Source organism: Phyllobates terribilis, unplaced genomic scaffold (genome assembly GCF_046119375.1).
Source record: "Phyllobates terribilis strain yellow unplaced genomic scaffold, ASM4611937v1 Scaffold_5__5_contigs__length_657084704, whole genome shotgun sequence".
Lineage (NCBI taxonomy): Eukaryota > Metazoa > Chordata > Amphibia > Anura > Dendrobatidae > Phyllobates > Phyllobates terribilis.
The window spans coordinates 43,366,080-43,381,187 of record NW_027362765.1 but is presented as its reverse complement, the minus strand read 5'-3'; the positions used below and the strand labels follow the sequence as shown (position 1 = coordinate 43,381,187).

At 52.5% G+C, this 15,108-nt stretch overlaps 1 protein-coding gene across 1 annotated transcript in view; it reads right to left on the bottom strand.

The window, feature by feature from the left end:
• LOC141270660 (uncharacterized) overlaps window positions 1-15,108 on the bottom strand; it is a 741,199-nt gene that overhangs the window by 538,322 nt on the left and 187,769 nt on the right. The gene's annotated exons all lie outside the window — the stretch shown is intronic.

Below are 15,108 nucleotides of genomic sequence, written 5' to 3'. Positions count from 1 at the left end.
ATTGTCTCAGTGATGATCACATGTGGGGAATTGTCGCTTCTGATCGGCTTCTCATGTGGTAGATAGATTGTAATATCCACGACTGAATGTCAGAAGGGAGACCTCATGTTATTCATTCTCAGGGGGACGGAGGGGGCGCAGTGTGCGATATGTGTCTGTTCTATCCAAACCGCCGGCTCCGAATCTACATCACTGGAAACGGAGGAAAATACTGCAGCACCAATCCCCCGAAATCACCTCAGCAACGGAGGGTTAATGTCCCCTGCATACATGAGCACATCCAGCGTTATATTACTGTACATATACACATGGCAGAACTGGGGGAGGGGGGGCACTATCTCCGGGAATGGAGGGGTTAATGCCCCCTGTATACATGAGCACATCCAGCGTTATATTACTGTACATATGCACATGGCAGAACTGGGGGAAGGGGGCACTATCTCCAGGAATGGAGGGGTTAATGTCCCCTGTATACATGAGCACATCCAGTGTTATATTACTGTACATATACACATGGCAGAACTGGGGGAAGGGGGCACTATCTCCGGGAATGAAGGGGTTAATGTCCCCTGTATACATGATCACATCCAGTGTTATATTACTGTACATATACACATGGCAGAACTGGGGGAAGGGGGCACTATCTCCGGGAATGGAGGGGTTAATGCCCCCTGTATACATGAGCACATCCAGCGTTATATTACTGTACATATACACATGGCAGAACTGGGGGGAGGGGGCACTATCTCCGGGAATGGAGGGGTTAATGCCCCCTGTATACATGAGCACATCCAGCGTTATATTACTGTACATATACACATGGCAGAACTGGGGGAAGGGGGCACTATCTCCAGGAATGGAGGGGTTAATGCCCCGTGTATACATGAGCACATCCAGCGTTATATTACTATACATATAAACATGGCAGAACTGGGGTAAGGGGGGCACTATCTCCGGGAATGAAGGGGTTAATGCCTCCTGTATACATGAGCACATCCAGCGTTATATTACTATACATATACACATGGCAGAACTGGGGTAAGGGGGGCACTATCTCCGGGAATGAAGGGGTTAATGTCCCCTGTATACATGAGCACATCCAGCGTTATATTACTGTACATATACACATGGTAGAACTGGGGGAAGGGGCCACTATCTCCAGGAATGGAGGGGTTAATGCCCCCTATATACATGAGCACAACCAGCGTTATATTACTGTACATATATACATGGCAGAACTGGGGGAGGGGGCACTATCTCCGGGAATGGAGGGGTTAATGTCCCCTGTATACATGAGCACCTCCAGCGTTATATTACTGTACATATACACATGGCAGAACTGGGGGAAGGGGGCACTATCTCCGGGAATGGAGGGGTTAAGGTCCCCTGTATACATGAGCACATCCAGTGTTATATTACTGTACATATACACATGGCAGAACTGGGGGAAGGGGGGCACTATCTCCGGGTATGGAGGGGTTAATGTCCCCTGTATACATGAGCACATCCAGCGTTATATTACTATACATATACACATGGCAGAACTGGGGGAAGGGGCACTATCTCCAGGAATGGAGGGGTTAATGTCCCCTGTATACATGAGCACATCCAGTGTTATATTACTGTACATATACACATGGCAGAACTGGGGGAAGGGGGCACTATCTCCGGGAATGAAGGGGTTAATGTCCCCTGTATACATGATCACATCCAGTGTTATATTACTGTACATATACACATGGCAGAACTGGGGGAAGGGGGCACTATCTCCGGGAATGGAGGGGTTAATGCCCCCTGTATACATGAGCACATCCAGCGTTATATTACTGTACATATACACATGGCAGAACTGGGGGGAGGGGGCACTATCTCCGGGAATGGAGGGGTTAATGCCCCCTGTATACATGAGCACATCCAGCGTTATATTACTGTACATATACACATGGCAGAACTGGGGGGAGGGGGCACTATCTCCGGGAATGGAGGGGTTAATGCCCCCTGTATACATGAGCACATCCAGCGTTATATTACTGTACATATACACATGGCAGAACTGGGGGAAGGGGGCACTATCTCCAGGAATGGAGGGGTTAATGCCCCGTGTATACATGAGCACATCCAGCGTTATATTACTATACATATAAACATGGCAGAACTGGGGTAAGGGGGGCACTATCTCCGGGAATGAAGGGGTTAATGCCTCCTGTATACATGAGCACATCCAGCGTTATATTACTATACATATACACATGGCAGAACTGGGGTAAGGGGGGCACTATCTCCGGGAATGAAGGGGTTAATGTCCCCTGTATACATGAGCACATCCAGCGTTATATTACTGTACATATACACATGGCAGAACTGGGGGAAGGGGCCACTATCTCCAGGAATGGAGGGGTTAATGCCCCCTATATACATGAGCACAACCAGCGTTATATTACTGTACATATATACATGGCAGAACTGGGGGAGGGGGCACTATCTCCGGGAATGGAGGGGTTAATGTCCCCTGTATACATGAGCACCTCCAGCGTTATATTACTGTACATATACACATGGCAGAACTGGGGGAAGGGGGCACTATCTCCGGGAATGGAGGGGTTAAGGTCCCCTGTATACATGAGCACATCCAGTGTTATATTACTGTACATATACACATGGCAGAACTGGGGGAAGGGGGGCACTATCTCCGGGAATGGAGGGGTTAATGTCCCCTGTATACATGAGCACATCCAGCGTTATATTACTATACATATACACATGGCAGAACTGGGGGAAGGGGCACTATCTCCAGGAATGGAGGGGTTAATGTCCCCTGTATACATGAGCACATCCAGTGTTATATTACTGTACATATACACATGGCAGAACTGGGGGAGGGGTCACTATCTCCAGGAATGGAGGGGTTAATGCCCCCTATATACATGAGCACATCCAGCATTATATTACTGTACATATACACATGGTAGAACTGGGGGAAGGGGGCAATATCTCTGGGAACGGAGGGGTTAATGCCCCCCTGTATACATGAGCACATCCAGTGTTATATTACTGTACATATACACATGGCGGAACTGGGGGAAGGGGGCACTATCTCCAGGAATGGAGGGGTTAATGTCCCCTGTATACATGAGCACATCCAGCGTTATATTACTGTACATATACACATGGTAGAACTGGGGGAAGGGGGCAATATCTCTGGGAACGGAGGGGTTAATGCCCCCCTGTATACATGAGCACATCCAGTGTTATATTACTGTACATATACACATGGCGGAACTGGGGGAAGGGGGCACTATCTCCAGGAATGGAGGGGTTAATGCCCCCTGTATACATGAGTACATCCAGCGTTATATTACTGTACATATACACATGGCAGAACTGGGGGAAGGGGGGGCACTATCTCCGGGAATGGAGGGGTTAATGCCCCCTGTATACATGAGCACATCCAGCGTTATATTACTGTACATATACACATGGCAGAACTGGGGGAAGGGGGGCACTATCTCCGGGAATGGAGGGGTTAATGTCCCCTGTATACATGAGCACATCCAGCATTATATTACTGTACATATACACATGGCAGAACTGGGGGAAGGGGGGCACTATCTCCGGGAATGGAGGGGTTAATGCCCCCTGTATACATGAGCACATACAGCATTATATTACTGTACATATACACATGGCAGAACTGGGGGAAGGGGGGGCACTATCTCCGGGAATGGAGGGGTTAATGTCCCCTGTATACATGAGCACATCCAGCATTATATTACTGTACATATACACATGGCAGAACTGGGGGAAGAGGGCACTATCTCCAGGAATGGAGGGGTTAATGCCCCCTGTATACATGAGCACATCCAGCATTATATTACTGTACATATACACATGGCAGAACTGGGGGAGGGGGGCACTATCTGCGGGAATGGAGGGGTTAATGTCCCCTGTATACATGAGCACATCCAGCGTTATATTACTGTACATATACACATGGCAGAACTGGGGGAGGGGGGCACTATCTCCGGGAATGGAGGGGTTAATGCCCCCTGTATACATGAGCACATCCAGCGTTATATTACTGTACATATACACATGGCAGAACTGGGGGAAGGGGGGGCACTATCTCCGGGAATGGAGGGGTTAATGCCCCCTGTATACATGAGCACTTCCAGCGTTATATTACTGTACATATACACATGGCAGAACTGGGGGGAGGGGGGCACTATCTCCGGGAATGGAGGGGTTAATGCCCCCTGTATACATGAGCACATCCAGCGTTATATTACTGTACATATACACATGGCAGAACTGGGGGAAGGGGGGGCACTATCTCCGGGAATGGAGGGGTTAATGCCCCCTGTATACATGAGCACATCCAGCGTTATATTACTGTACATGTACACATGGCAGAACTGGGGGGAGGGGGGCACTATCTCCGGGAATGGAGGGGTTAATGCCCCCTGTATACATGAGCACATCCAGCGTTATATTACTGTACATATACACATGGCTGAACTGGGGGAAGGGGGGCACTATCTCCGGGAATGGAGGGGTTAATGCCCCCTGTATACATGAGCACATCCAGCATTATATTACTGTACATATACACATGGCAGAACTGGGGGAAGGGGGGCATTATCTCCGGGAATGGAGGGGTTAATGTCCCCTGTATACATGAACACATCCAGCATTATATTACTGTACATATACACATGGCAGAACTGGGGGAGGGGGCACTATCTGCGGGAATGGAGGGGTTAATGTCCCCTGTATACATGAACACATCCAGCGTTATATTACTGTACATATACACATGGCAGAACTGGGGGAAGGGGGGCACTATCTCCGGGAATGGAGGGGTTAATGCCCCCTGTATACATGAGCACATCCAGCGTTATATTACTGTACATATACACATGGCAGAACTGGGGGAAGGGGGCACTATCTCCAGGAATGGAGGGGTTAATGTCCCCTGTATACATGAGCACATCCAGCGTTATATTACTGTACATATACACATGGCAGAACTGGGGGATGGGGGCACTATCTCCGGGAATGGAGGGGTTAATGCCCCCTGTATACATGAGCACATCCAGCGTTATATTACTGTACATATACACATGGCAGAACTGGGGGATGGGGGCACTATCTCCGGGAATGGAGGGGTTAATGCCCCCTGTATACATGAGCACATCCAGCGTTATATTACTGTACATATACACATGGCAGAACTGGGGGATGGGGGCACTATCTCCGGGAATGGAGGGGTTAATGCCCCCTGTATACATGAGCACATCCAGCGTTATATTACTGTACATATACACATGACAGAACTGGGGGGAGGGGGCACTATCTCCGGGAATGGAGGGGTTAATGCCCCCTGCATACATGAGCACATCCAGCGTTATATTACTGTACATATACACATGGCAGAACTGGGGGGAGGGGGCACTATCTCCGGGAATGGAGGGGTTAATGCCCCCTGCATACATGAGCACATCCAGCGTTATATTACTGTACATATACACATGGCAGAACTGGGGGAAGGGGGCACTATCTCCGGGAATGGAGAGGTTAATGTCCCCTGTATACATGAGCACATCCAGCGTTATATACTGTACATATACACATGGCAGAACTGGGGGAAGGGGCATTATCTCCGGGAATGGAGGGGTTAATGCCCCCGGTATACATGAGCACATCCAGCGTTATATTACTGTACATATACACATGGCAGGACTGGGGGAGGGGGGCACTATCTCCGGGAATGGAGGGGTTAATGCCCCCTGTATACATGAGCACATCCAGCGCTATATTACTGTACATATACACATGGCAGAACTGGGGGGAGGGGGCACTATCTCCAGGAATGGAGGGGTTAGTGCCCTCTGTATACATGAGCACATCCAGCGTTATATTACTGTACATATACACATGGCAGAACTGGGGGGAGGGGGCACTATCTCCGGGAATGGAGGGGTTAATGCCCCCTGCATACATGAGCACATCCAGCGTTATATTACTGTACATATACACATGGCAGAACTGGGGGGAGGGGGCACTATCTCCGGGAATGGAGGGGTTAATGTCCCCTGTATACATGAGCACATCCAGCGTTATATTACTGTACATATACACATGACAGAACTGGGGGGAGGGGGCACTATCTCCGGGAATGGAGGGGTTAATGCCCCCTGCATACATGAGCACATCCAGCGTTATATTACTGTACATATACACATGGCAGAACTGGGGGGAGGGGGCACTATCTCCGGGAATGGAGGGGTTAATGCCCCCTGCATACATGAGCACATCCAGCGTTATATTACTGTACATATACACACGGCAGAACTGGGGGAAGGGGGCACTATCTCCGGGAATGGAGAGGTTAATGTCCCCTGTATACATGAGCACATCCAGCGTTATATACTGTACATATACACATGGCAGAACTGGGGGAAGGGGCATTATCTCCGGGAATGGAGGGGTTAATGCCCCCGGTATACATGAGCACATCCAGCGTTATATTACTGTACATATACACATGGCAGGACTGGGGGAGGGGGGCACTATCTCCGGGAATGGAGGGGTTAATGCCCCCTGTATACATGAGCACATCCAGCGTTATATTACTGTACATATACACATAGCAGAACTGGGGGAGGGGGCACTATCTCCGGGAATGGAGGGGTTAATGTCCCCTGTATACATGAGCACATCCAGCGTTATATTACTGCACATATACACATGGCAGAACTGGGGGAAGGGGCCACTATCTCCAGGAATGGAGGGGTTAATGCCCCCTGTACACATGAGCACATCCAGCGTTATATTACTGTACATATACACATGGTAGAACTGGGGGAAGGGGGCAATATCTCCGGGAATGGAGGGGTTAATGTCTCCTGTATACATGAGCACATCCAGCGTTATATTACTGTACATATACACATGGCAGAACTGGGGGAAGGGGGCACTATCTCCGGGAATGGAGAGGTTAATGTCCCCTGTATACATGAGCACATCCAGCGTTATATACTGTACATATACACATGGCAGAACTGGGGGAAGGGGCATTATCTCCGGGAATGGAGGGGTTAATGCCCCCGGTATACATGAGCACATCCAGCGTTATATTACTGTACATATACACATGGCAGGACTGGGGGAGGGGGGCACTATCTCCGGGAATGGAGGGGTTAATGCCCCCTGTATACATGAGCACATCCAGTGCTATATTACTGTACATATACACATGGCAGAACTGGGGGGAGGGGGCACTATCTCCAGGAATGGAGGGGTTAGTGCCCTCTGTATACATGAGCACATCCAGCGTTATATTACTGTACATATACACATGGCAGAACTGGGGGGAGGGGGCACTATCTCCGGGAATGGAGGGCTTAATGCCCCCTGCATACATGAGCACATCCAGCGTTATATTACTGTACATATACACATGGCAGAACTGGGGGGAGGGGGCACTATCTCCGGGAATGGAGGGGTTAATGTCCCCTGTATACATGAGCACATCCAGCGTTATATTACTGTACATATACACATGACAGAACTGGGGGGAGGGGGCACTATCTCCGGGAATGGAGGGGTTAATGCCCCCTGCATACATGAGCACATCCAGCGTTATATTACTGTACATATACACATGGCAGAACTGGGGGGAGGGGGCACTATCTCCGGGAATGGAGGGGTTAATGCCCCCTGCATACATGAGCACATCCAGCGTTATATTACTGTACATATACACATGGCAGAACTGGGGGAAGGGGGCACTATCTCCGGGAATGGAGAGGTTAATGTCCCCTGTATACATGAGCACATCCAGCGTTATATACTGTACATATACACATGGCAGAACTGGGGGAAGGGGCATTATCTCCGGGAATGGAGGGGTTAATGCCCCCGGTATACATGAGCACATCCAGCGTTATATTACTGTACATATACACATGGCAGGACTGGGGGAGGGGGGCACTATCTCCGGGAATGGAGGGGTTAATGCCCCCTGTATACATGAGCACATCCAGCGTTATATTACTGTACATATACACATAGCAGAACTGGGGGAGGGGGCACTATCTCCGGGAATGGAGGGGTTAATGTCCCCTGTATACATGAGCACATCCAGCGTTATATTACTGCACATATACACATGACAGAACTGGGGGAAGGGGGCACTATCTCCAGGAATGGAGGGGTTAATGCCCCCTGTACACATGAGCACATCCAGCGTTATATTACTGTACATATACACATGGCAGAACTGGGGGAAGGGGGCACTATCTCCAGGAATGGAGGGGTTAATGCCCCCTGTACACATGAGCACATCCAGCGTTATATTACTGTACATATACACATGGCAGAACTGGGGGAAGGGGCCACTATCTCCAGGAATGGAGGGGTTAATGCCCCCTGTACACATGAGCACATCCAGCGTTATATTACTGTACATATACACATGGCAGAACTGGGGGAAGGGGGCACTATCTCCGGGAATGGAGGGGTTAATGCCCCCTGTACACATGAGCACATCCAGTGTTATATTACTGTACATATACACATGGCAGAACTGGGGGAAGGGGGCACTATCTCCGGGAATGGAGGGGTTAATGCCCCCTGTATACATGAGCACATCCAGCGTTATATTACTGCACATATACACATGGCAGAACTGGGGGGAGGGGGCACTATCTCCGGGAATGGAGGGGTTAATGCCCCCTGTATACATGAGCACATCCAGCGTTATATTACTGTACATATACACATGGCAGAACTGGGGGAAGGGGGCACTATCTCCGGGAATGGAGGGGTTAATGCCCCCTGTATACATGAGCACATCCAGCGTTATATTACTGTACATATACACATGGCAGAACTGGGGGAAGGGGGCACTATCTCCGGGAATGGAGGGGTTAATGCCCCCTGTATACATGAGCACATCCAGCGTTATATTACTGCACATATACACATGGCAGAACTGGGGGGAGGGGGCACTATCTCCGGGAATGGAGGGGTTAATGTCCCCTGTATACATGAGCACATCCAGCGTTATATTACTGTACATATACACATGGCAGAACTGGGGGAAGGGGGCACTATCTCCGGGAATGGAGGGGTTAATGTCCCCTGTATACATGAGCACATCCAGCGTTATATTACTGTACATATACATATGGCAGAACTGGGGGGAGGGGGCACTATCTCCAGGAATGGAGGGGTTAATGACCCCTGTATACATGAGCACATCCAGCGTTATATTACTGTACATATACACATGGCAGAACTGGGGGAAGGGGGGCACTATCTCCAGGAATGGAGGGGTTAATGCCCCCTGTATACATGAGCACATCCAGCATTATATTACTATACATATACACATGGCAGAACTGGGGGAAGGGCGCACTATCTCCGGGAATGGAGGGGTTAATGTCCCCTGTATACATGAGCACATCCAGGGTTATATTACTGTACATATACACATGGCAGAACTGGGGGAGGGGGGCACTATCTCTGGGAATGGAGGGGTTAATGCCCCCTGCGCCCAGTAATGGGGTCTCCACATACCTCCACCTGCAGAGCCGCCACCACATATATGGCTGTTCTGTGCGCACAGGACCTGTGATGAGGTCACAGGAGGGGAGGAGTCAGGGGTCACATGATCAGGGGCCTCAGTGGATGCAGGACTCTGCTGTGCTGGTTGTCATGGTGCTGGATGAGGTGAAGGTTATGTGTGGGGTCAGGAGGGGTTTACAGTGTGGATGTAGCAGAGCCGCGTGAGTACGAGGTGTGCGGAGCGGAGCCGCGTGTGTACGAGGTGTACGGAGCGGAGCCGCGTGTGTACGAGGTGTGCGGAGCGGAGCCGCGTGTGTACGAGGTGTACGGAGCGGAGCCGCGTGTGTACGAGGTGTACGGAGCAGAGCCGCGTGTGTTCGAGGTGTACGGAGCAGAGCCGCGTGTGTACGAGGTGTACGGAGCAGAGCAGCGTGTGTACGGAGCAGAGCCGCGTGTGTACGATGTATACGGAGCAGAGCCGCGTGTGTACGAGGTGTACGGAGCGGAGCCGCGTGTGTACGAGGTGTACGGAGCGGAGCCGCGTGTGTACGAGGTGTACGGAGCGGAGCCGTGTGTGTACGAGGTGTACGGAGCGGAGCCGTGTGTGTACGAGGTGTACGGAGCGGAGCCGTGTGTGTACGAGGTGTACGGAGCAGAGCCGTGTGTGTACGAGGTGTACGGAGCAGAGCCGTGTGTGTACGAGGTGTACGGAGCAGAGCCGTGTGTGTACGAGGTGTACGGAGCAGAGCCGTGTGTGTACGAGGTGTACGGAGCAGAGCCGTGTGTGTACGAGGTTTACGGAGCAGAGCCGTGTGTGTACGAGGTGTACGGAGCAGAGCCGTGTGTGTACGAGGTGTACGGAGCAGAGCCGTGTGTGTGTACGAGGTGTACGGAGCAGAGCCGCGTGTGTACGAGGTGTACGGAGCAGAGCCGCGTGTGTACGAGGTGTACGGAGCAGAGCCGCGTGTGTACGAGGTGTACGGAGCAGAGCAGCGTGTGTACGAGGTGTACGGAGCTGAGCCGCGTGTGTACGAGGTGTACGGAGCAGAACTGCGTGTGTACGAGGTGTACGGAGCGGAGCGTGTGTGTACAAGGCGTTTGGAGCAGAGCTGCGCGTGTACGAGGGTATGGAGCGGAGCCGCCTGTGTACGGGGCGTGCGGAGCGGAGCCACGTGTGTACGAGGTGTGCGGAGCGGAGCCGCGTGTGTGCGGAGTGGAGCCGCGTGTGTACGAGTTGTGCGGAGCAGAGCCGCGTGTGTACGAGGCGAGCGGAGCCGTGTGTGTACGGAGCGGAACCTCGTGTGTACGGGGTGTATGGAGTGGAGCCGCGTGTGTACGAGGCGTGCGGAGCCGTGTGTGTACGGAGCGGAGCCGCATGTGTACGAGGTGTATGGAGCGGAGCGTGTGTGTACAAGGCGTTTGGAGCAGAGCTGCGTGTGTACGAGGCGAGCGGAGCCGTGTGTGTACGGAGCGGAACCTCGTGTGTACGGGGTGTATGGAGCGGAGCCGCGTGTGTACGGAGCGGAGCCGCGTGTGTACGAGGTGTGCGAAGCTGAGCCGCGTGTGTACGAGGTGTATGGAGCGGAGCGTGTGTGTACAAGGCGTTTGGAGCAGAGCTGCGCGTGTACGGGGCGTGTGGAGCCGCCTGTGTACATGGTGTACAGGGTGTGCGGAGTGGAGCCGCGTGTGTACGAGGTGTACGGAGCGGAGCCGCGTGTGTGCGGAGTGGAGCCGCGTGTGTACGAGTTGTGCGGATCAGAGCTGCGTGTGTACGAGGCGAGCGGAGCCGTGTGTGTACGGAGCGGAACCTCGTGTGTACGGGGTGTATGAAGCGGAGCCGCGTGTGTACGAGGCGTGCGGAGCCGTGTGTGTACGGAGCGGAGCCGCATGTGTACGAGGTGTATGGAGCGGAGCGTGTGTGTACAAGGCGTTTGGAGCAGAGCTGCGTGTGTACGAGGCGAGCGGAGCCGTGTGTGTACGGAGCGGAACCTCGTGTGTACGGGGTGTATGGAGCGGAGCCGCGTGTGTACGGAGCGGAGCCGCGTGTGTACGAGGTGTGCGAAGCTGAGCCGCGTGTGTACGAGGTGTATGGAGCGGAGCGTGTGTGTACAAGGCGTTTGGAGCAGAGCTGCGCGTGTACGGGGCGTGTGGAGCCGCCTGTGTACATGGTGTACAGGGTGTGCGGAGTGGAGCCGCGTGTGTACGAGGTGTACGGAGCGGAGCCGCGTGTGTGCGGAGTGGAGCCGCGTGTGTACGAGTTGTGCGGATCAGAGCTGCGTGTGTACGAGGCGAGCGGAGCCGTGTGTGTACGGAGCGGAACCTCGTGTGTACGGGGTGTATGAAGCGGAGCCGCGTGTGTACGAAGCGTGCGGAGCCGTGTGTGTACGGAGCGGAGCCGCGTGTGTACGAGGTGTGCGAAGCTGAGCCGCGTGTGTACGAGGTGTATGGAGCGGAGCGTGTGTGTACAAGGCGTTTGGAGCAGAGCTGCGCGTGTACGAGGGTATGGAGCGGAGCCGCCTGTGTACGGGGCGTGCGGAGCAGCGTGTGTACGAGGTGTATGGAGTGGAGCCGCCTGTGTACATGGTGTACAGGGTGTGCGGAGTGGAGCCGCGCGTGTACAGGGTGTGCGGAGTGGAGCCGCGTGTGTACGGAGCGGAGCTGCGTCTGTACGAGTTGTGCGGAGCAGAGCTGCGTCTGTACGAGGCGTGCGGAGCCGTGTGTGTACGGAGCGGAGCCGCGTGTGTACGGGATGTATGGAGCGGAGCCGCGTCTGTACGAAGCTGAGCGGCGTGTGTACGAGGTGTATGGAGCGGAGCTTGTGTGTACAAGGCTTTCGGAGCGGAGCTGCGCATGTACGAGATGTACGGAGCAGAACTGCGCGTGTATGAGGGTATGGAGCGGAGCCGCCTGTGTACGGGGTGTGCGGAGCGGAGCCGCGTGTGTACGAGGTGTACGGAGCGGAGCCGCGTGTGTGCGGAGTGGAGCCGCGTGTGTACGAGTTGTGCGGAGCAGAGCTGCGTGTGTACGAGGCGTGTGGAGCCGTGTGTGTACGGAGCGGAACCTCGTGTGTACAGGGTGTATGGAGTGGAGCCGTGTGTGTACGGAGCGGAGGAGCGTGTGTACGAGGTGTGCGAAGCTGAGCCGCGTGTGTACGAGGTGTATGGAGCGGAGCGTGTGTGTACAAGGCGTTTGGAGCAGAGCTGCGCGTGTATGAGGGTATGGAGCGGAGCCGCCTGTGTACGGGGCGTGCGGAGCGGAGCAGCGTGTGTACGAGGTGTATGGAGTGGAGCCGCCTGTGTACATGGTGTACAGGGCGTGCGGAGTGGAGCCGCGCGTGTACAGGGCGTGCGGAGTAGAGCCGCGTGTGTACGAGGTGTACGGAGCGGAGCTGCGTCTGTACGAGTTGTGCGGAGCAGAGCTGCGTCTGTACGAGGCGTGCGGAGCCGTGTGTGTACAGAGCGGAGCCGCGTGTGTACGGGATGTATGGAGCGGAGCCGCGTGTGTACGAAGCTGAGCGGCGTGTGTACGAGTTGTATGGAGCGGAGCTTGTGTGTACAAGGCTTTCGGAGCGGAGCTGCGCATTTACGAGATGTACGGAGCAGAACTGCGCGTGTATGAGGGTATGGAGCGGAGGCACCTGTGTTTGGGTCGTTCGGAGCGGAGCTGCGCGTGTACGAGGCGTACGGAGCGGAGCCGCGTGTGTACGAGGTGTACGGAGCGGAGCCGTGTGTGTACGGGGCGTATGGAGGCGCCATGTGTGTACAAGCTCTGCGGAGCCGCAAGTGTACGAGGCGTATGGAGCGGAGCCTTGTGTGTACAACTTATACGGAGCAAAGCCATGTGTACAATGTGTATGATGTGTACATGTAACGGTAGCCACTGTTTACGGACAAGCCATGAGGCAAGTTTGTCAAAGTTTTAGGGTCAGATACCAAGAGAGCACGTTATATGTAATAAGGACAAAGACAAAGTCATGTCACGGTCTGAAGTCAGAATACCAGGAGAAAAGCGGATCAGAGCAGAGTGGTTGAGCAAGTGGATAGTCAGAACCAGGTCCAAAGTCAGGCAGTAATAAATCAATGAAAGGAGAACTATTACTGGCAACTGGAATTAAAGGGAAAGGATAAGGATCCCAAACCATGCGGAACCCGCCGTCTTTTTTATTAACAAAGAAAAACCCTGCTGCAACCGGAGACAAGTAATGTCTGATATGACTCTTTGACAGACTTTCTGAGATATAGTGCTTCATGACCTGCCTTTCTGGACCTGAAATATTATACAACTTGCTCTTAAGCAATTTGGCCCCAGAAATTAAATTTGTGGCGCAATCATAAGGATGATGAGGAGGAAGTTCCTGACACTCCTGTTCCGAAAACACATCCTCAAAATCAGACAGGTATTCTGGTAGGGACCGGGTATCAACCCTGGTCAAACGGGTGCCCAAGCAGTGACTTTAATAGTACTCGCTTCACCTTACTACCTCCCGAGTCTGCCTGTTCGCCATGAGAGTGTGCAACGTCAGCCAAGGTAGTTCAAGTACCACCAGGGAGGGCAAGCACTGTAGCAAATAACAATCAATTGATTCCAAGTGCATGGCCCCTACCTTGAATAATCTGAATAAAATACCCCTGGCTCAAGAGTGCAGAATCAATAGCGATTATAAGTATGGATCTAGACAATTTATCAGGATTGAAACTCTGGTCCTGGACAAAGTGGGCGTCAATCAAATTCAATCCTGCCCCATTGTCCAAAAAGCTTAAAATAACCACCTTATTTTCGCCAGAATGGATCTCAGGCAGAAAAAAGAATTGCGACCTACCCGCAGAGGAAATATGTACAGCCAAGTTGCTAACCTTCTCGCTACTTGGGCTATTTAGTTTTCCGATGGCTGTTTGCGGTCACGTATAGTTGTGCCAAACTGCAGGAAGATTGGTAAAACAAGTCCCCCCAACTGCATGGCTTCCTCTGTAGACTCAGCCTTAGGTTCAATTGTCCCCTGAACCCCCCAGAGGTGTTTCTTTATGTCTCTGATGTAGACGGTGGTCCACTCGGATAGCTAGAGACATGGCCACCTCCAGGGAAACCGAGGTCTCATGCAATGCCAAGGCATCTTTTACCCTTTCAGAAAGCCCCTGACAGAACTTACTATGGAGCGTGGGGTCATTCCACCTAGAATCCGTAGACCATCTATGGAACTTGGAGAAATACTCCTCCGTTAGCCGGTCTCCCTTCTGCAGATGACATAGATTAGACTCAGCCATAGAAACACAGTCGGGATAGTCAAAGCTAAGGCCCAGAGTCAGAAAATATTCCTTGACTGTCTCAAACGACTGGAAATCAGACAGGAAAGAAAATGGCCAGGCTTGAGGGTCACCCTGGAAAAGAGAGATTCTGATCCCCACTGGTTGCTCCTCGGTACCCTAGGAATGAGGATGTAGTCTAAAATAAAGTTTGCAGGCCTCCCTGAAAACCTCAAACTTATCCCAACCCACAGAGAACCCAACCGGTAAAGCAATTTTGGGCTTCACCAGGGGTTGC